General features: G+C 37.1%; 1 pseudogene; it reads left to right on the plus strand.

Moving 5' to 3' along the window:
• The window catches only part of LOC112819679 (coiled-coil domain-containing protein 24 pseudogene), a 193175-nt pseudogene that overhangs the window by 22022 nt on the left and 149776 nt on the right, over positions 1–21377 (plus strand).

Below are 21377 nucleotides of genomic sequence, written 5' to 3' on the forward strand. Positions count from 1 at the left end.
TATTGCATTAGACAATTAGATGAGATCAAAAATTTTTTTAATATAACATCTTTTGTTTCGTGATAACCTTAGAAAAGATTGAGAATTATATCTTCTATTAGTTATAAATGAGAAGAAATAAAATAAATGATTGTTGGGCATTCAGTAATAAGGCTATATCTAAAGGAACTACTTTAGAAATAATCTCTTTGGTGATTTCATGTTAGCTTTTCCAAAATAAAGTCAACTTTTGAAGTGAAATTTTATAGCAGATGTTAAGTCAGTGGAAACATTTCTTGGTTGTAGTAGGTCATCTACAAAGAGAAGCCCTAAAAGTTCACAGCACTCCTCAGTTTTTTTCCATTAGGATCTTAGAACCACAGGAAGCCCCCCAAAATCACCATCGCCATATCTTTTAGGTGACTATTCATCACAAGAGCTGAATTAAGGGAAGATCTGGTAAAATGGTTCTTCACATTGCTGTGTATGTAAGAATCAGATTCTTGGAACTTGGTTATCCAAGTAGATATCCAGATCATAACCCTAGAAATTTAGCAGTAGAAATATCTCTGCTTATACTTCAGCGAATTTTTATTACAGGTAAATTATTACAAAAAATTCTTGGAGTGATAAAATAACAATTGTTGAATACTATAGACAGGTGTATGAATGTTAGAAATTATCAGCGAAGTCTGGGCCTAATCTAACTTACACTCCAGTTGTTCAGTTTCTAGTTGAGATGGAGAAGGTGGTCAATTTAGAAAAGAAAATTAATATTCTTGCTGAACTTTCCAAAATGTATTTCAGCAATAATTGAAAGATCTGCTGAGATTCATACTGATCTCAAGATTTAACAAAGGTAACGTAAACCTCAGCTGTGTAAAATAAGCCAATAAGAATCTAGATATAAGCAATTACACTTTTTAAAAAGGATTTATTTTATTTTAGAGAGAGAAAGAACGTGAGTAAGTGAGGTGACGGGTAGAGGGAGAAGAGGGAGGGAATCTCAAGCAGACGCCCTGCTGCGTTTGGAGCCACCCTGAGACCATGACTGAGCCAAAATCAAGAGTCAGAAGCTTAACTGACTGAGCCACCCAGGCGCCCCACAATTATACTTTTTTAAATTGAAGTATAATTGACATACAATATCCTACTAGTTTCAGATGTACATCATAGTGATTTGAGGTTTTTATATATTATGAAATGATCACCATAAGTCCTGTTACTGTCACCATTCAAAATTATTACAATTATTATTGACTATATTCTCTGTGCTCTCCATTACATCCCCATGACTTATTTATTTTATAACTGGGAGTTTGTATCTCTTAAACTCCTTCACTCATCCCCTAGCCCTTTACTACTCTGGGAACCCACAGTTTCCTGTATCTATGAGTCTGTTTCTGTTTTGTTTTTTAGATTCCACCTATAGTGGAATCATATCTGATTTATTCCACCTAGCATTAAGCTAAGGTCCATCCCTGTCACATATGGCAAGATTTTATTATGATTATTTATTTATGGCTGGGTAATACTACATTGTGTGTACATACCACATCTTCCTTATCCATTTATTTGTTGATGGACACTTAAGTTGCTTCCATATCTTGGCTATGCTGCAGTGAACATAGGGGTGCATATGTCTCTTTGAATTGGTGTTTTTGTTTTCATCAGGTAAATACCCAGAAGTGGAAATTTTGGATTGTATAGTAGTTCTATTTTTAATTTTTTAATGAACTTCCATACTATTTTCCATAGTAGCTATACCAATTTATATTCCCACCAACCGTGTACAAGGGCGAGTTTTTCTCCACATCTTCACCAACACTTGTTATTTTTGTCTTTTGGATAATAGCCAGTCTGACAGGTCTGAGGTGATGTCTTATTGTGGCTTTGATTTTCATTTCCCTGATTAGTGATGTTGAGCATTTGTATGTTGGCCATCTGTATGTCTTTTTTGGAAAAATGTCTACAGAAGTCCTTTGTCCATTCTTTAATCAAGTTGTTTTATGATATTAACTTATGTACGTTTTTATATATTTTGGATATTAACTCCTTAATCAGATGTATGATTTGCAAATATCTTTTCTCATTCAATATGCTGCATTTATGTTTTGTTGATGGTTTCCTTTGCTATGAAAAAGCTTTTTAGTTAGATGCCATCCCAATTGTTTATTTTAGCATTTGTTGCCTTTGCCTGAGGGGACTAGTCTAAAAAAATATTGCTAAGACCAATGTCAAAGAACTTACTACCTATGTTTTCTTCTAAGAGTTTTATGGTTTCAGGTCTTATATTCAAGTCTTTAATCCGTTTTGAGTTTATTTTTGTACATGGTGTAAGATAGTGGTCCAGTTTCCTTCTTGTACATGTCGCTGTCCCGGCAATTTTACTCTGAATGAAAAAGAAAGCAAAGATATGTTAATCCAAATTTCATACCAGAAGGAGAGAGAGGTCTGAGCATATTGTGAAGGGCAGTAACTAGTCATCTTAAAAGGAGCAAAGGACACCCTCCAAATAGCAAGATCCCATTCCTTTTGATAGACATTGGGGAGGGTATGTGCTAAGGTGAGCGCTGTGAATTGTGTAAGACTGTTGAATCACAGATCTGTACTTCTGAAACAAATAACGCAACATATTTAAGAAAAAAGAAAAAGAAGAAGATAGCAGGAGAGGAAGAATGAAGGGGAGCAAGTCAGAGGGGGAGACGAACCAGGAGAGATGATGGACTCTGAAAAACAAACTGAGGTTTCTAGAGGGGAGGAGGGTAGGGGGATGGGTTAGCCTGGTGATGGGTATTAAAGAGGGCACATTCTGCATGGAGCACTGGGTGTTATGAACAAACAATGAATCATGGAACACTACACCAAAACAAATGATGTAATATATGGTGATTAACATAATAAAAAATTTTAAAAAAAGGAGCAAAGGACAGAAGAAACAAATATAGTCCATTTATTCCACATTTAGTTACTATATGCCAGACATTGGTCAACCTGTTGCTATTTTAAGACTCATCAGCTCTTAGTACCTGGAGTTCTAAAGAGATGAACTGATCTTTGTCTTAGATTCTATGTCGGCTCAGAAGATGTCAGATATCCTAGTACTTTTAATAAACATTCCAGTCACCCTGCGTTAATTACTAGACACTGCAGACTTGGGCATAACTGAGTTCTAAAAGGCAGTTATGTCTTCTAATTTAGTGTTGATATGGGTCTTCTGTGGCTCATTATGCTACATTGGTATTTTTCATAGTAGTCAATTAATTTTGTAGCTCAAATGGACAGAGTTGGTGCTACTTTGACATTTAACGTCAGGGTGGCAGAGAGTTACATTTTTTTAAATGCTGCATTGGAAATAGAGAGGGTTTAAAGGAATTGTTTCATATAGTGAAGATAGCTAATGTTTTGTTTCATTTTGCTTTTCCTGACTCATAGGCACTAGGGACAGCCAAGGTTTTTTAATTCATTCTTCAACCTGTCGTAAGGATTCCATGTCATCCTTCAAAGACAGTTTGATATTTATCTTTAAAGGTCTCAAGGGAAGGAAAATCTATAAGCTACCTTAGTGACCCATCTTAGTGTAGAATAGCCCTTATACATTTACGTAAGAAAGAATGAAGAAAATTTCAGTTTGACATAAAAATCACCATCTACAACAGGTCACTGAGGATGAGGGGACGACTATGCCTTCCTTCTCTTCCCATGTGAAGACTAGTGACCTCTCACAGCTCTAACTTTCCCCTGTGTTCTGCCTGAAATCCTTGTGACCTGTGAGTGTTAAATGAATGGAGATCAAGAACAGCTCTCAGGCCGTGGATGTAATTTTGGGGAAATGAGAGGTTGAGGAAAACTCCTGAATATCCTCCTCTTCTTCCATCCTTTTTTTTTTTTTTTTAATCCATGGCTTTTTTTCTGACTTTCCGCTGGTCTCATCCATTTCTCCCAGCTCATTTTCTCCCAAGTTCCCATCAGTGAACACAAGCTTAGGTCATGACAAGTTATGATATTCAGGTGCAGAACTCTCTGAGGCTCTGTGACAGAAAGGAGGCGATTTTTTTAAAAAGAAAAAACAAAAACCAAAACTGACTTAACGTGAATGAGGTTGGGCCAGGCATAAAAGCTGGAGTGTACATCTCGACTCTAACTCAGAAGTTGATGCCCTGGGGATAGAATGGACGGGTGGTGGGTGCAGGGAGTACATTTTGAAGAAGCAGCATAGTAATTAGACTCTTGGGCCTCTGTTTAACATAAGGCCCTGTTCTGTTAGGTCTCAGGGATAATCTGTGTTCTTCTGGCTACATATACCATAGTTTGAAACTTTAAAGAAAACAAGTAAAAGCAACTAAAGCAGGAGTTATATTTTAATAAGATGATAATTTTGAACTACTCTCTCCAGAGATGGTCTATTCAAAAGTTTTGTGGGTATGATGCTCTTTTAATGAAAGCAACATGAGAAATGCATCATATTACTACATAATCAAGCTGTGATAATGTTTTCATTGGCTATTACATCACTGCTCTGTGATCTGCTCTGATTCCAGATGAGATTTAAGGTGTTGACTACTGACTATAAAGTCCAAAATTATCTGGATCTTGATTGCTTTATTCTCCCCTAATGTGATCATTGTAAATTTAGAGTTCTGGGGCATTTTTGCTGCTAGTTTTCATTGATGGAAATTGGAGAATAGGATACATGAGTCCTTGCTTATTAGGAAATCAGCTTTTTGAGGGGGGTGGAGAGAGATAGAGGCAGGGTGGACTTAAAAATACAGCAAACAGCATCTGTGAACACTGAGCTTCCTTTGAGAGAGGAAGTTTTATTTCAAAATGTTAAATATTTAAAATTATTTTAAATAACTGGTTGCTTTTAAAATCTCAAGTATTGTTTTGCATATATAATCTTGTACTTAAGTTGTATGGAGTTAAACTTATGTTATACAATAATGCAGTTCTGGCTTAGGGCTAGAGGTGTGTTATAGACTGAATGTTTGTGTCTCCTCAAAATTCCTATGTTGAAGCCCCCGCCCTGAACATGATGGTGTAGGAGTGCTGACAGTGTTGGGATTACATGTTCTGGGCCTCTTGGAGATTAATGTACATACTTTAGAAATAGCCATCAAGGCTGGGATGGGGAGAGGCTTGCTTCAGGATTCCATAAATCTGTTAGAGATAACATAGTTTTTTCTCTTCCTAACTCACAGGTGGCCCACAAAATCTAAAGTTTAGCTGTCAATTAGGTGTGCCAACCCTTTGAAATGCATGCAAACTCTTTGATCTTTCTATAGTGCCCACCACCCTTGCCCCACCACTTGTCCCCTTGCTCTATAAAATTTATAGACTAAGGTCCAGACTTTGCAGAGAAGAGCTGTTCAGGGTCTGGGTCATCACCTGCCCAGTCCATCCTGGCAGTAAGGTACCCTGAATAAAACTGTGTGAACTGTATGGAGTCAGTCGCCTGCTTTGTTTTTCAATCTCAGAGTGCCTCCTCAATTTGGGGGATAGTATTCTGTTCCTCCCCCACCTTCTAGTAGGCAGTGTTTGTAGTTAAGGACTTTAAGAAGTAATTAGGTTTAGATGGAGTAATGAGGGTGGGGCCCTCATGATGGGATTAACATCCTATAAGGGGAAGAGAGACTGGAGTGCTTCCCCCCCACCCTCGCACTCTGCCCTGTGAAAACCCAGTGAGAAGGCAGTCTGCTGCAAGTCAGAAAGCTGGCTCTCACCAGGAAGCATATCTGCTAAAACCTTGCCCTCGGATTTGTCAGCCTCCAGAATCTTGACAAATAAATATGTAATATTTAAGCCACCTAGCTTACAGTATTTTGTTATAACAGCCCGAGTTGACTAGGATAGGATGGGAATATCAAAACTATTCTAAGATGTAAAGTATTATTCCATTAGCTTCTTTTATGAATGTTCTGTTGAACTTTCTAGCTATCTTTTCACAAATCCCTTGCTGCCATGGACCCATCCTGGTGGCTTCAGAAAGTATCCATCTCTCAAAATCTGTACTTTGGAATTTTGCTTGTTTTCTATTACACAGCCAAAAATCTATGTCATTTATCAGTACATCCCCCTCCCTCTTAACCCACATTCAAATTACCACTAATTCTCATTGCCCTAAAATATTTTGATTCTCCCCTTTTTATTCTTATCTACACTAGTCCAATTTATTACCATCTCTTGACTTGATTGCAGAAAGCTCCTAATTGGACCTCTACTTCCACTCTAGCTCTACTCCAATCCATTTTATTCAAAGCGATCAGCATCATCTTTTTTTTTTAATGGGTTTATTTTCCAAAGCAGTTTTAGGTTTATAGAAAAATTGAGTGGAAAGTACAGTTTCCACACACCTCCCTGAACCCAGTGGTTTCCCCTATTATTAATGTCTTGCATTTTTGTGCTATACTTGTTACAGTTGATGAGCTGTAATTGATATATTATTATTAACTAAAATTCATAGTGTTATTTTAGGATTCTCTCTTTGTAGTATACATTCTATGGGTTTTGATGAATGTATAATGATATGTACCCACCGCCCGAGTATCATTCGGAATAGTTTTACTGCCTTAAAAATCCTCTGTATTCTCCTGATTCATCCTGCCCTCCCCTCCCTTCTGGTACCCACCAAACTCCCATCCCTCTCCATTCACTATTTTGAGAATGAAAGTCTAACATTTAACACATTGTTTTCTGGTTTATCTGTTTATGCTGTTAACAATATTAGAATTAATTTGTTTTACATTATAAAGTCCTAGAGCAGTGTGTTGTGGGTTTTTTTTTTTTGTTTTGTTTTGTTGTTGTTTTTAAGATGAAACCATTTTGAGTATTTCAAGGAAGCTAAGGACCCTCATCCTGTATTCACTGATATCCATCCTATCATGTAGCTTCACATAAAATTTCACTGGCTTTCAGTATTAACTAAAATGTGTAAATTTAATGTACAAACTAAACTTTTAAGCTGTCCTCCTGGGGTGGCGCTATTGGTTATAAAGAAACAGAATTTACTTTTAGAACAAATTTGATGAATATATTTTTTCTCTGGTGAATAGGGATTTCTTTCTACCAGAGGTTTGAGTTTTTAAGATTGCCCAAACACTCATAGGTTGTAAAAAGTCATTCTCATTTCTGTGTTTGTGAAAGCCATTTCAATCTGTGCTCTTTCTCAATTGTAGCGTTTTCTCTTTTTCATTTTCTGTTCCAATTGTTTTAACCTATTCAGTTCTTCTTATAAATTATTCCTTCTCCAAATATGGGATTCTGTTTTGAGATAGAATATTTACTGAAGATACTTGAGTTCATAGAAATAATAGGACTGCAGATCTAGGAAAACCGTCATATGATAACATTAATTTCCTTGGCTTGTCCCTCTCTCCACCATGATCCCAACAGGTTCCACAGCAGATTGGTAAGAGGTCTGCAGCTTCATTGCCTTTCCCATAGCCATGGTCCACTCTCTGGAGTTTGCAAAGGAGGCCTGAGGGTTCCATGGACTCCTGGATTTCAGCAAGATCTCCCAGTTCTGTGTGTTTGATGAGTCTACATCACTAAAACAAGCTTAAGGGAAGGAAGCCCAGAGACCTCACTTTTTTCTGGTAAGGCAATCACTCTTCATTTATCTTATGACTACAAGTATCCAAGGTAATAATCATCAAAAAAATGCTGCATTTAAACTGCTTATCCTTCTAAAAAAAAGCATCAGGACAAATCCCATTATACTTTACTCTCATGTTTATCTAAGTCACCTTCAGAAGCCCCCAAATTTCAGTTCAAATTTCCAGATCATCACCTGGTCTCATGGTCCATAAGCTTCAAATATCTCCTGATATGACCATGTCATTTGCCTTCACACCATACTTCAAATTCTTTCACTGTGCTTTTACAGTGTATCATGACAATCTGAAATTCTTGATACTTGCAACTCTTCTCTCATCATTCCCTTTACCGTTTTTTCTTGAACTGAAAGCTGGTCATTCCTGAGGACATTGATTCTCATCTGGTTCTCTTTATTGGTGGCAATTTTAAAATCTCACCTCCTACATATAATGGAGACTGAAGATGAGGTAGATCCTCCTTCTGTTTCACTGTTCTTTCTAGATCGCTGTATTTCCCTCTTCTCTCCAAAAGATAAGGTCCTCTGAAGTACATCCCTTCTTGGTAATCTACAAACCTCTCCCCTTCATTCATTGAAGATTTGAAAATCTGGATCACTGTTTTCATTATTGATCACTTCAATAATCTTGCAGTTGATCACATTCAACCCCTCTGAACTTCTTGACCTCACTTTTCCTGACCACATTGTAGTCCATGTGCTAAAATTTGTCATTACCAAGAGGTACTCCACCTTTAAAAATACTGAATTCGAACATTCCACTCTTTAACCAATTGTATTAGTTTCCTATTGCTGCTATAACAATCTTAGTGGCTTAAACAACACCATTGTTTTATATTGTATTTCTGGAAGTAAGAAGTCTGAAATGGGTTTTAGAGGCTAAAAGCAAAAAATCAATAGAGCAGCATTCCCTCGGGAGGCTCTCTGGAAGAATATGTTTCCTTGCCTCTTCTGGCTTTTAGAGGCCACCTACTTTCCTTGGTTTGTTACCTCTTCCTTACTGTTCAAAACCAGAACCATGGCATCTTCAAATCTCCCTCTGACTTTCACTCTCTGTTTCTATCATCATATCTCTTATTTGTCTCTGATTTTTCTGCTTTCCTGTACTAGTGGCCCTTGTAATTATATCTGGCCCACCTGGATAATCCAGGGAAATCTCCCCATTTCAAGATTTTTAACTTAACCACATCTGCAAAGTCCTTTTTGCCATATAAGGTAACATATTTACAGGTCAGGGGATTAAGATATGGACATCTTTAGTAGACCATTATTTTTTTCTGTCAGATCAACTATCTTATATTTCCAGGTCATTTATTGATTTTTTTCTTCATCATTATTTGATTACATTTGGATCTAATTCATTTAATATACTACTTATTCATTGTCTATTACTGTTTTAACAGACTCACTTTTCTCCTTATCCAATTTATATTTGATTCTTTTACTCCTTTACAGACACTCTCAACACCCCTCTCCCTTTCTCCTCTGCACCCTTGCCTTCTGTAACACTCATCAGGTTGTATTCCTGGTTAAACACAAGCAACTCTCTGTCCACCCACTTTGTGCCTGCACCTGAGCAGCAGAAAGTGGCTGTTCATGTGTTGAAAAATTAAAATATGAAAAATTTTAGTATATAGCAAGAAAAGTTTTGAATACCAGAGTCTATTTTCTTTTTTTTTAAAGATTTTATTTATTTATTGGGGGAGAGAGAGAGAGAGAGAGTAAGCATAAGCAGGGGGGAAGGACAAGGGAGAGGGAGAAGCAGACTCTCTGCTGAGCAGGGAGCCCAATGCAGGGCAAGAGTCTGTTTTTAATAGAAGTATGTAATAATTAACATCTATCAAATATATCAAACATGTATCAAATTGTGTGTTCTTCAACTTGGGAACATCTTTCCTCTTGTCAGTCAGAAGCACAGAATGTTAATTTAAATGTTGGAATTGAAGCAAAAAGGCAGAGTGGTTACAGAAATCATTCAATAGAGAAAAAAATATACCATTTCTTCTTTACAGCATGTTATACAAACAAATTTTTCTTTGAAAAAATTTTTCTTTGTGCCCTTTCTGAATTCAAGTGCTTGAAAAAATGAAAGCATGATAAGAGATTCTCTTTTGAAAGCTGTGATGAAATTTGGTTCCATTAGTAATGGTTAGAGAAATGCTGCTAAACAGGAAAAAAGTTTATTTGAAGTCTCAGAGTGAAAGATATAACAAATACCAACTGTTCCTCTTTTCTGATAGTAGACCTAGCTTTCCCTTTTGTGAGTCTTCCCTTTCCACTTGCAGTCCCTGTGATTCAGGTGGGCCTGATTGCCCTCCTAGTTGCAGAGGGTTTCAGAAGGATATCAGGCTTGAATGATCACCATGTTCCATATCCCTGGCCACAGTCACTGAGACGGAGGTGAGCTCATGATCCAAGCAGTCTTGGTCAATGGTAATGCCAGGACTTCAGTTGGAACTCTTGGAACAAAGTGTGCATTTTAGCTGGGCTTGATTGGCTTGGAAGAATATAAAACGGTGGCTGCCAGGGCTGTCTTGCTGGAGGCAGGCCAACTCACTGAAAATCAATTCTATGAAAATTAATTTTCTGAAATTAAATTTCCCAAGTGAAAATTTGCTTAAATGACAAATCTACTGATTTACCAAAATCTTATTTCTTTTAACTATTTACAAGGATTACTACAATTTATACTTATTGGAATGCTTTTAAAAGATGTAAATACTTTTTAAAAATAAGTTTCTATTTTTTTTAGTTCTTATTTTTATATAAGCAGTTGATAAAGAATTTACAGTTGATAAATTCTAAGGATCATAGGGTGATTTATTCTTCTAAATAAATATTTCATATTTAGAAAACAATATTCATCATCAATAACTAAGAGCATTTCATGTGAATTTTTTCAGTTTCTATTTACTTCATATCTTTTTAATGTCATTTTTTGTATTGTTAAGATTCTTCTGCCAGTCTTCCATGTGACATTTAAATCTTAGTTTATTTCCAAGAAGTGGTAGTAAAATTTAATATTTGGTGTGAGTTTTTCTTCTTTCTTTCCTGTTAATTTTATACTTTAAACATGTCATTTTTAGGATTTTTAATCAATTTCTATTCCAATTCTCCAAAATTTTTTTTGTTTCCTATATGCCAAATATGACACAGTAATCACATAGTACATTACAATAATAACAGCAGTCGCCTCTGTTCATCCTAATTTTCCTAACAATGCTTTAAATAATTTTATTGTTTAAAGTCAAATCTCTTAAATTATTTCCAAGTTCATATATTCAATTGTTTATTGTGAGAAACCAGAATAACTTCATTTCTTTTGGATGATTTTTTTTATGTCATATTCCCTCCACTTTTGGTCATTTTTAGCTTTCTTATACCACTTCCTCAGATGACATATGAGCTTAACTTTATTTTTAGCAATTGTTTGCAAAATTTCAACAAAGATGTTAACATCAACAAAGTTAATAGACAAATTTATTTTCACAGAACTGATTTTGGAAAAAAGAATTTGGTAAAATGGCCTAAAATCTACTTTCTACTACAGAGGAGAGATTTGTTAAAACTGAATTGAATGCAGAGCTGAGAGAGAGATTGCTGACAACAACATCGTTTGAACACCTGGATCCTTCTGTGCTTTAAGATAGAGTTTGGAGATTGGGTTCTCAGAGATGCAAACTTTGAACTAGACATTAGCATATAAGAAGTATATTGGAATCAACACCTATGGAAGTGAAGTAAAGGAGGCTGATTGGGCAGAGAGAGAAGCTGGGCTGTGATGTAGTCTCAACAAGGATTGCAGACAATCCCACTTTTTCGGGGGGCTGGAATGCCTGGATCTACCTCTATCTTTTCCTAGCATCAAGGTACCAGGGAAGCTGAATTGTAAACAGAAGTTTGCATGGGAAACAAGGGGAAGTAGAGACTTTACTCAGCACACAGTGATGCCTTAGATATCTTGCACAGTGGAGGATTTCTCTCTGGCGACTTTTCATGTCTCTTAGAAGTGGTACTCTCTCCCATGGAATGTGTTGGACAGAATCACAGTGCCAGTTCTACCTCTGAAACTCCCCTATTTCCAGTCACACTATTCATAACTTTTTTGTAACAAAATTTAATTTCTCTTATTTCCCAGTTCTTCTGGAAGGTTCTTGCTAGAGCGTCCATGAATAGCTTCCATGTGACTCCTACTGCCTTTGACTCTTAGAACTAAACTTATGTTGTTAAGACTGATGAACATATAAATGTTTTCATTGCACAGGAATTAGCTATTTCTGGGAAGAAGTGTCCAAATAGGACTTTTACTTAGTATCCTGTATAAATGGGGCCTATTTTCACTTGCCTTGAGGCCAAAGTCTTCATGGTATTAGATACCAAGACACTTAACATCTGTCTCAGAAAGACATAAAGCACACAGGCCTCTTTTTGTCGTGCTTTGTTTTATTGTACTTTGCAGATACTGTGGTTTTACAGATTGAAGGTATGTGATACCCCTGTGTTGAGCATGTCTGTTGGTGCCATTTTTTCAACATTTGCTCACTTTGTGTCTCTGTGTCACTTTTGGTAATTCTCGTAATATTTTAGACTTTTTCAAGATAAACATGATCATTTCAAATAGTGATAAGTGCTCTGTAGAAAATATAGCCGAGTAATAGGCAGAGAGTGGAAAGAGGGAGCCACTTTAGATAGTGTGATCAGAAAAGGCCTTCATGGGTGAAATTTGAGCTGAAAATGGAATAGTGACAGAGCTGGCTATGTTAAGGTCATGGGAAAGAGGATTCTGTGCAAAGAAAATAAATAAGTGATGATGGTGAATAGGAGCCTAATATAGACAGTAATAGACACTTGGATTTTTATTCTAATTGCAATTGTATTCTGGTGGAGGATTTTAAGTCAGGGAACAATATAATCTGATTCATGGTTTAAAATGGTAACTCTGGATTTGGGGGACATAAGATTGTCAGGGAGCAAGAGAAGAGGCAGGGAGACTGGTTAGCGATTATAGTAATCCAGGAGAATGATGACGGTGGCTTGAAGTGGTGGGGTAGCCGAGAAGATGGAGAGAAGGGAGAGAGTTGAGATGTACTTTAAAGGTACGACTGTAAGACTTGCTGATAATTGAGATAATGCTAGGGAAGATAATAGTGAGGAAAAGAGAAAAATCTAGGGTGGTAAGTTTCCTTCTTTCTTTCTTCAAGCAGTTTCCTCATAAGGTGATGGTCTTCCTTTGCCACTTCCATGTCTGCCCTCTCTCATGTTCAGTAATAGACCACCTTCCAGGTATTGTCATGAGAGATACTTTCTGGAAAGAAAAATCTATCTTTTGCTCTGACTGCCTTGTTTTTGAGAAACAGGCTACTAGAATTTTGTTGACTATATATTTCCATCTTGAAAATACCATGTTATATTTACTGCTTTTTTTTTTGCTGTTACCCCTTGAATGTTTGTGTCCCCACAAAATTCATATGTTAAATTCTAACATGTGTTTTGCTATTATCCCTTGTTTGTGTCCCCACAAAATTTATACATGAAATCCTAACATGTAGTGTGATGGTATTTGGAGATGAGGCTTTTGTTAGGTGATTAAGTCATGAGGGTAGAGCTATCATGAATGGAATTAATATCCTTATAAAGAAATCTCAGTTCCCTGGACCCTTCTGTCCTGTGAGGACACAGCAAGAAGACAGCCCTTTATGAACCAGGGAGCAGGCTCTCACCAGATACCAAATCTACAGGGACCTTGATCTTGGACTTCTCAGCCACCAGAACTGTTAGAGATAAATATTTGTTGTTTGAACCACTCAATCTATTGTATTTTTGTCATATCAACCTGAGTGAACTACAACACCCCTGCCTTAAATTGTTTGACCTGTGTTTCTGGCCTCCCCCAACCCTCTCCAAGCTCTAGAAAGACAATTTTATCTTTCACATATTAACTCTTCTCTTTAGTTTTCCCCACTATCTTTAGCAGAATTTCCTTCTATATCTTTTTGTACCTGTCTCTAATATTTTATTAGAACACTTCCTGCATTCTATTTTCATTGTTTAAATTTGTGTCTCTTCTGTTGGAATGTGAGATCTTCAAAGGTAAGAAAAACGTCCTTTTTCATCCTGGTATCCCTAGCACAGAATCTGGTACATTATAAGCTCTGATTAAATGTTTGATCAATTAAAGGCATTGAATAACCTCCCATTCTGTTTTAATTACTTTTACTTATAACCAATTACTGAAATAATCAAAAATATTATCAAATAGCACCTAAGTGCCATTCTTACCAAAACAGTTAATTTATGTGTTTAATGTTTATTTAAAGGGATATTTTAAAATTTGCATTATATGTTTCCAATCTCTAAAGTTCTTTGCCATACTGGATCCAACAGATGTTTCAGGAAGTTAAATTTTGCTTACCTGTGTGAAAACAGGTGACTATTAACTGACTTCTCTCCTTTTCCCTTGGTCCTACTAATGTCAGTTCTGGAAAGCTTCAGCCCTGTGCTGTTTGATGGAAACTTGTCAACAGTATGTCACAGTATTGCCACATGAACTCTTCTTCCTAAGGAAGACTGTGGAATAGCTTGGCTTTTTTTGAGGAGCGTCTTGCTTCTGAAAAGCAACTTGTTCTCTGTTGCCTTAAGTCTGCAGGTAGAGATGCTGATGGTGAGAGTGATGTCCTGGGTGAAGGGTGACCAGAGATTTTAGGTTTGGATTCATCTCCTGAAAATGTGTGTGTTTCTTCTAATTTTGGAAGACTTATCTTTTTTTTTTTTTTTTTTTGCTTTGAAGCGAAAGGATACGGAGAGAAACAATTTGATGATTCAGATTAAAAAGGGAAAGGCACTAGTGTGTGTCATATTTTGGCAGGAACGGATAGAAGGATAAGTACACCTTTCACACTTTACCAAGGCGATAATTGTGGTGACTAAGTTGAACTAGGAGAAGGCATTCATTGATCGAATATGTTTAAAAAGTATTAAATTGTTAGCAGGATTGAATGCGAATTTTTCTAAGTTAATCATTGAAGGGAAACCAAAATAATTATATTTTGACCAAGGATAGAATTGAGACTTGTGCTACTATTACTGCCATCTAAAGAAATGTGTGACTTGGGGTATGTCTGTGATTATATTTGAGTCTCAAGCAGCTTACCGTTGATACATGTTGGGAACCGCATGGTATTGGCTCATCTTAAGATAAAAATCTCCTCTGCAGCCTGATTTCTTTGCTTCTTTTTGCAGTAAAAGTTCTCAAAATGGTTATCTGCACTTCTGGTCCCTGAGTCCTCTCTTTATATATCTCCCTACACTCACTCTTCTCAGGCTGTTGCCACTCCACATCCCACCAAAATTTCTCTCATCAAGGTCAACAGCTAGCCTCAGGCTGCTCAGCCCAGTTCTCAGTCTAGCAGCATTTTACACAGTCAAGGATTCCTTTTTTTCTGAGAACTCTTTCTTCACTTAGTTCCCAGGATACCACACTCTTCTGATTTCTTTCTGCATTACTACTGCATCTTCTCTCTCTCCTCCTTTCTGATTTGTCTTATTTATCCTGACCTTATAACACTACTTTGGCTCAGGCCTCAGACTTTGGATCCTTTCTCTTTCTCTCTCTCCTTACTTTGTGGGTGATCTCATCTGCCTTGTGGGTTAAATTTCGTCTGTGTGTTTATAATTGCCAGATTTATATCTTTTGACCAAGACCTCTCTCCTCATTCTAGAATCATATATCCAGCTGACTATTCGATAGCACCATTTAGATCTTTAATAGATATTTTAAAATTAATATGTCCACAGAGGGATTTCTAGCCTTGCCTTCCCCCAAATTTATTTCACTCACAGTCTCCCCCCATATCAGTTAATGATGACTCCCACTTTCTAATTGTCCAGCTCTGAAAGCTTATACATTGAGTCCACCTTCAAAACAAATCCAGAATTTTGCATCTGCTTACAATCTCTTTTGCTACTAACACAGTCCAGTCTACCATCATCCCTCTTTGGGACTGTTGTAATAGTTTTCTAACTAGTCTCTCATGTTCCATACCTACCCCACTCTAGTGTATTCTCAAATGACAGTCTGAATAGTCTTGCTAAATGTAACCCACATCATATCACTCTTCAAATCACATTCCACCAATGGCCCTCTGTTTTCTTCAGAGTCAAAGCAAAAGACCTTACAGTATATCATGTATTAGTAGCTTGGTTAATTACGTCAAACTACCATAGACTGAGTGGCTTAAACAATAGACATTTATTTCTCATAGTTCTGGAGTCTGGGAAGTATAAGATTAAGGTACCAACAGATTTGATTCCTTTTTTTAAAAGAAGATTTTATTTATTTATTTGAAAGAGAGACAGAGAGAGAATGAACAAGGGGAGAAGCCGAGGGAGAAGGACAAGCAGACCCCACACTGAGTGGGGCTCAATCTCACGACAGTGAGATCCTGACCTGCGCTCAAATCAAGAGTCAGATGCTTAACTGACTGAGCCATCCAGGTGCTCCCAACAGATTTGATTCTTAATGAGGGCCCTCTTCCTGGCTTGCAGAGGGCTTCTTATTGTATCACATGGCAGAGAGAAAAAGCTCTGGTGTCTTCTCTTCTTAGAGGGGCACTAATTCCATCATGGGAGCTCCACCCTCATGATCTCATCTAAACCTAGTCACATCCCAAAGGCCCCACCTTTAAATACCATCACATTGGGAGTCAGAGCTTCAACATTTTGGGGGAGACACTAACATTCAGCCTATAACAGCTTATAAAAATCTACCCCACCCCATAGTTCTCAGGCCTCCTTTATAGTATGCTGGTCTGACCATGACAGCCTTCTTACTTTTCCTTGAACCTACCAGATAATATCCCACATCACGGCTTTTGAACTGACTGTTTTTCCTGAAATGTTCTTTCCCTAGAAAGATCCATGTATGGATCTACCCATATGCCCCTTTAAGCTTTTGCTCCATTGTCACTGGATAAATGAATCTTACTCTGAGCAAGTTGTTTAAATTTGTGACCTCCTTCTCAACACTCAAAATCCTTTTTACTTTTGCTCATTTTTATCCCATGGTACTTTTTACCTTCTAATATATTGTGTATGTGATGAAGACAGTGGTTTATATTCATTGAATATACTTCCTGGCTGTACCTCTTATGCCTCTTGCATTTTGGTGGGGCATGTAACTTTTTTGCATATGGAATATGTGTGGAAGCGATGTGTATCACCTCCAGGCCAGGGTGGTTCAGAGCAAGTATTTATTCCTCATGTTTTTACTTTATTTCCTCATCTCTTGGCTGGATGCAGATGATTAAGAGAAACCACTAGAAGGAGAAGACTGACTTTGTGAATCACAGGAAGGATGTCCACAGAACACCCAATTGAAACATGGTATGAGGAGGAAAAATTGTTATTGTATTCCAAAGTTATGTCCAGCTTCCATTCTTATGGTTAATGCCCATGCTATTTTATTTCATTATTTCATTATTTATTTATTTAAATTCAATTAGCCAACTTATAGTACATCATTAGTTTCAGATGTAGCGTTCAATAACTTATCAGTTGTGTATAACTCCCAGTGGTCATCACATCATGTGCCCTCCTTAATGCCCATCACCCAATTGCCCATGCTATTTTAGAACATTTAGAATATCACTCTGGGTACATAAATGGATCAGTGCATTCTCCTGAAGCTGAGTGGGCATAAGTAATAGCTATTAATGGAGGGGGATATCAACAATTAACATGGATACTATAGGTGTCATCAATAATTTCAACAGTTCCTTAGATGAATTGAATAAGGATCACATGCATTCAAGATCATTTAATATTGACAATAATTTGGGCTAGTTTATGTGAAAGTTAGTATCTTAACTTGCAAATCTGAGGAAATTTGAAGTCATTTTCATTCTTTCAATGTTACAGATGTTCATCAGCAAGCATTTTACTTTAGCATTTATTCCTGACAACAGAAGTTCAAACAAACCCCAAATTAATACATGTATTGTTTCCCAGCCATGGAAGTTTGCATATCCATGACTTATGCTAACATCTGAACTGTATCCTGCAACTTATCAGAACTGAGGCTTAGTTAGGAGTAAATGTGTCAATTAGGATAACGTAGGGGCAGGAGAAGAGAAGGCTCTACAGTCCTGAACAGGTAAAGTAGTAGATGTTAAAAGAAGGCATGAAACTGAGTTTTCGAGCAAAAATCTTAGCTAGTGAGTTGGACAGGTCAGGAGAAAAGGTTTCTAGAAGGGAGTCAAGATCCTAGTTTAGATGTCTGAGCCAAAGGTAAGGAACCAATTATTTTATTTGGAATTCAAGAAACCAAATAGATGTTCAGGTAAAAAGAGAAATCTAGGTGCTACTATGAACAGCCATATATAAGCTGACTTGATAATAAACTTTGGGGCTTTGAGTTTATGGTACAAAATTGGTTCCTGCATCTGATATAAGATTGAACATACAATTGAAAATTTAATGTTCCAAAAGCTAAAAGTTTGAGTGATGCCAGGCAAGGAGACAGAAGATGTTTTCACCATTGCTTCCCAATAAATACCCCCACAATGCTTTGTTAGTAAAATAAGGGAATGAATAGGCAGAATGGTTTAATTTAGATATTTAAAAGATAGTTAACTAAAACAATCTTCAGTTGTTCAGTGTGTTAAAATATATTTGGTTGTATCTGGGTAATCTGAATATGAATTTTATTTTCATAATTTCAACTTGCTCTTAAGCTTATGTGGGGAAGTTTTTAGTTATGAAATGTATGTATAAGACATTTTGTGATACAAAGTACATCCAGTTGATCCTTGAACAGCTCAGGGGTTAGGGGCTCTGCCTCCCCCTGCCCAGTGTAGTTGAAAATCTATGAATAACTTTTGACTCCCCCAAAATTTAGCTGCTAATAGGCAGAGAACCAGGAGAGATCACTTTTTACTGCCATGTGCAATTTACTAGAGAGATGAACTGCTCAGGCGGAGATGATTGGTGTCACATGGCATTTTAAGCAGATACTTGTAACCCTTGAGCTCTCTGCAATAACAACAAGAAGTGGCTATGAAATTATTACAGTAGTACAGTATGTACTGTAGTTAATTTTATGCAGTTGATTGAATTCTCCTTTATATTTGTTTACATTTCTAAAAGTGAATGGCACCAAGTATGGTCTGTACGTGTCTGTGTGCATAACTTTTGATAAACTTTAACTTTTTGCAATAAACTTGTGTATGTTTTAGAGTGGCAAATGATAAAATAGAGTAGTATATATCTGTATTTTATGCATTCATGACATACCTAACTTTCTCTTAATTGTTTCAGTATTTCTAGGCTACATGGTTTGTCTCTTGAGTTTTTTCATTGCTAAAAATCTTCCAATATATTTATTGAAAAAATCCTCATATAAATGGGTCCATGCAGTTCAGATTCATGTTGTTCAAGGATTAATGTGTATTATTTGCAATTCAAGCCATTTAATTAATAGTAACTTAAATATAAGTAAACAAACTAAAAATAGGGATAGCATTAGTTTGAATTAGCCTTTTTTTTTTTTTAAAAAAAAGACTATTTGAGAGCAAGAGAGAGAGAGATTGAGATAACAAGTGGGGGTGGGGGTAGAGCGTGAAGTAGACTCCAGGAGGAGCAGGGAGCCCCACGTGGGACTTGATCCCAGGACCTTGGGATCATGACATGAGCTGAAGACAGACGCTTAACTGACTGAGCCACCCGGGCACCCTGAATTTGCCTTTTGTACATAGAACTGCCAACACTTAGTGTGTATAAAAGTGACCATGGATGTCAGTATTTTCAAAAGTCCACAGGATAAATTTCTCCAAAATGTAGAAAACTAGGATTTTAATATGCAGTCTCACATGCTTGATTTCCTAGGTCAGGAAATTAGGGTTTGCTTCTCAATGAACAAGTAGGAAAAGCCAGAATTATATATATGATAATTTTGTGTTGAAATAAACTTTTGTTTCAAGAAGGCTGCATGGCCCATACCCTCTTTGGGTGGGATTAATGCTCAGCTGTATGGCTCTTTATTAGCTGGAGTGATGGGTGATAGTAAAAGTTATATTCACCTGCCTTTGCTTTGTTGAATCCAGCTAAGTTCTCTTAATGGTGAGCTGGAAGGTTGTGTTGACCCTTTGCCTGCTCCCTGAAGATGTGGCTGGTGTTACTGACTTATTGTCAAGTTTCTCTCCAATGTCTCCATATTGCCCTCTCTTGGTCCACAAGCAAACATGAGAGTTTTGATGAATTGCCTAGAGATTGTGTATGTTGTTGTTGTTGTTTTAGAGAGGGAGGGAGAAAGAGAGGGAAGGGGCAGAGGGAGAAGGGGATTGAGAGAGAGAGAGAGACAGACAGTAGATGCCCTGCTTAGTGCAGAGCCTGATGTGGGGCTCGATCTCACAACCCTGAGATCATGACCTGAGCCAAAATCAAGAGTTGGATGCTTAACTGACACCTAGGTGCCCCAGAGATTGTGTGTCTTTGATCTTATTGTTACAGTCACTCAAATATCTTAAATAACATTCTAGCCACCATTCTAATCAATGCTTTGTTGTGTCAGTTCTCTATAGCAGGATAATCTTTTGAGGTTTTCAAAACATATTTCTCCCCAGTATTTTCCCCTTTTTCTTTTATGCAGGTAAAAGATTAAGTGCTTCCTTTGTTCAGAGGTATATGGAACAGCATAAATGTAAAAATGGTAACTAAAATGTATTGAAGATCTTAAAATTCTTTTTTATTATTATGTTCAGTTAGCCAACATATAGTGCATCATTAGTTTTTGACATGGCGTTCAACGATTGATTAGTTGTGTATAACACCCAGTGCTCATCACAATACGTGCCCTCCTTAATAACCATCACCCAACTACCCAATCTCCCCACTCCCCCTCCCTTCTGTAACCCTCAGTTGGTTTCCTGGAGTCCAGAGTCTCCCGTGGTTTGTCTCCCTGTCTGATTTCTTCCCATTCAGTTTTCCCTCCCTTCTCCTGTGGTCCTCTGCTCTATTCCTTATGTTCCACATATGAGTGAAACTATATGATAATTGTCTTTTTCTGCTTGACTTATTTCACTTAGCATAGTCCCCTCCAGTTCCATCCATGATGATGTAAATGGTAGGTATTCAGCTTTTCTGATGGCTGAATATCTTCTGAATGTGAAGTACTTTACTACTTTCTAAATGAGAACTACTTTAATTCTCATAGCACTTTATAAAATGGGTATCATTTTTATTCCCAATGTTGACACAAGAACAGAGAGCTGCAGTGACTATATCACAGTCGTATTATGCAAAACAGAAATGGCTAGGGTATTTTCCTTTCTAATGAGAATTTCCAAAGCTGAAGTCACCTGAGGAGACTAAAACTGGTGTCCTGGAAATAGAGAAGAAATGGTGTATCTCTAAGAGAAAAATAACAGGACAGAGGAAGATTTTCCTATGATTAAGGTGAGATTCCTCAGGCTGGGAAGAAGAGGTTTGTGAAAGAGGTTCCTCAGAAGCCACGAGAACTTTTTTGATTCCTGACCCAGGATTAACATACTCTAAAAGCAGGTCTTCAAACTACATACAGCCTGTGGGCCACGTCCAGTTGGCTGCCTATTTTTTGTTTGTTTGTGTTTTCATAGACTTTATTTTTTACAGCAGTTTTAGGTTTGTAGAAAAATTGAACATAAGGTAGAGATTTCTTATATGCCCTCTGCCTCCGACACATGCATAATATCTCCATTATCAACATCCCCCACCGGAGTGGTACATTTGTTATAATTGATTAACCTATATTGAC

Source organism: Callorhinus ursinus, unplaced genomic scaffold (assembly GCF_003265705.2).
Source record: "Callorhinus ursinus isolate GAN/ISIS: 27379988/994484 unplaced genomic scaffold, GSC_fseal_2.0 scaffold3, whole genome shotgun sequence".
NCBI classification, from domain to species: domain Eukaryota; kingdom Metazoa; phylum Chordata; class Mammalia; order Carnivora; family Otariidae; genus Callorhinus; species Callorhinus ursinus.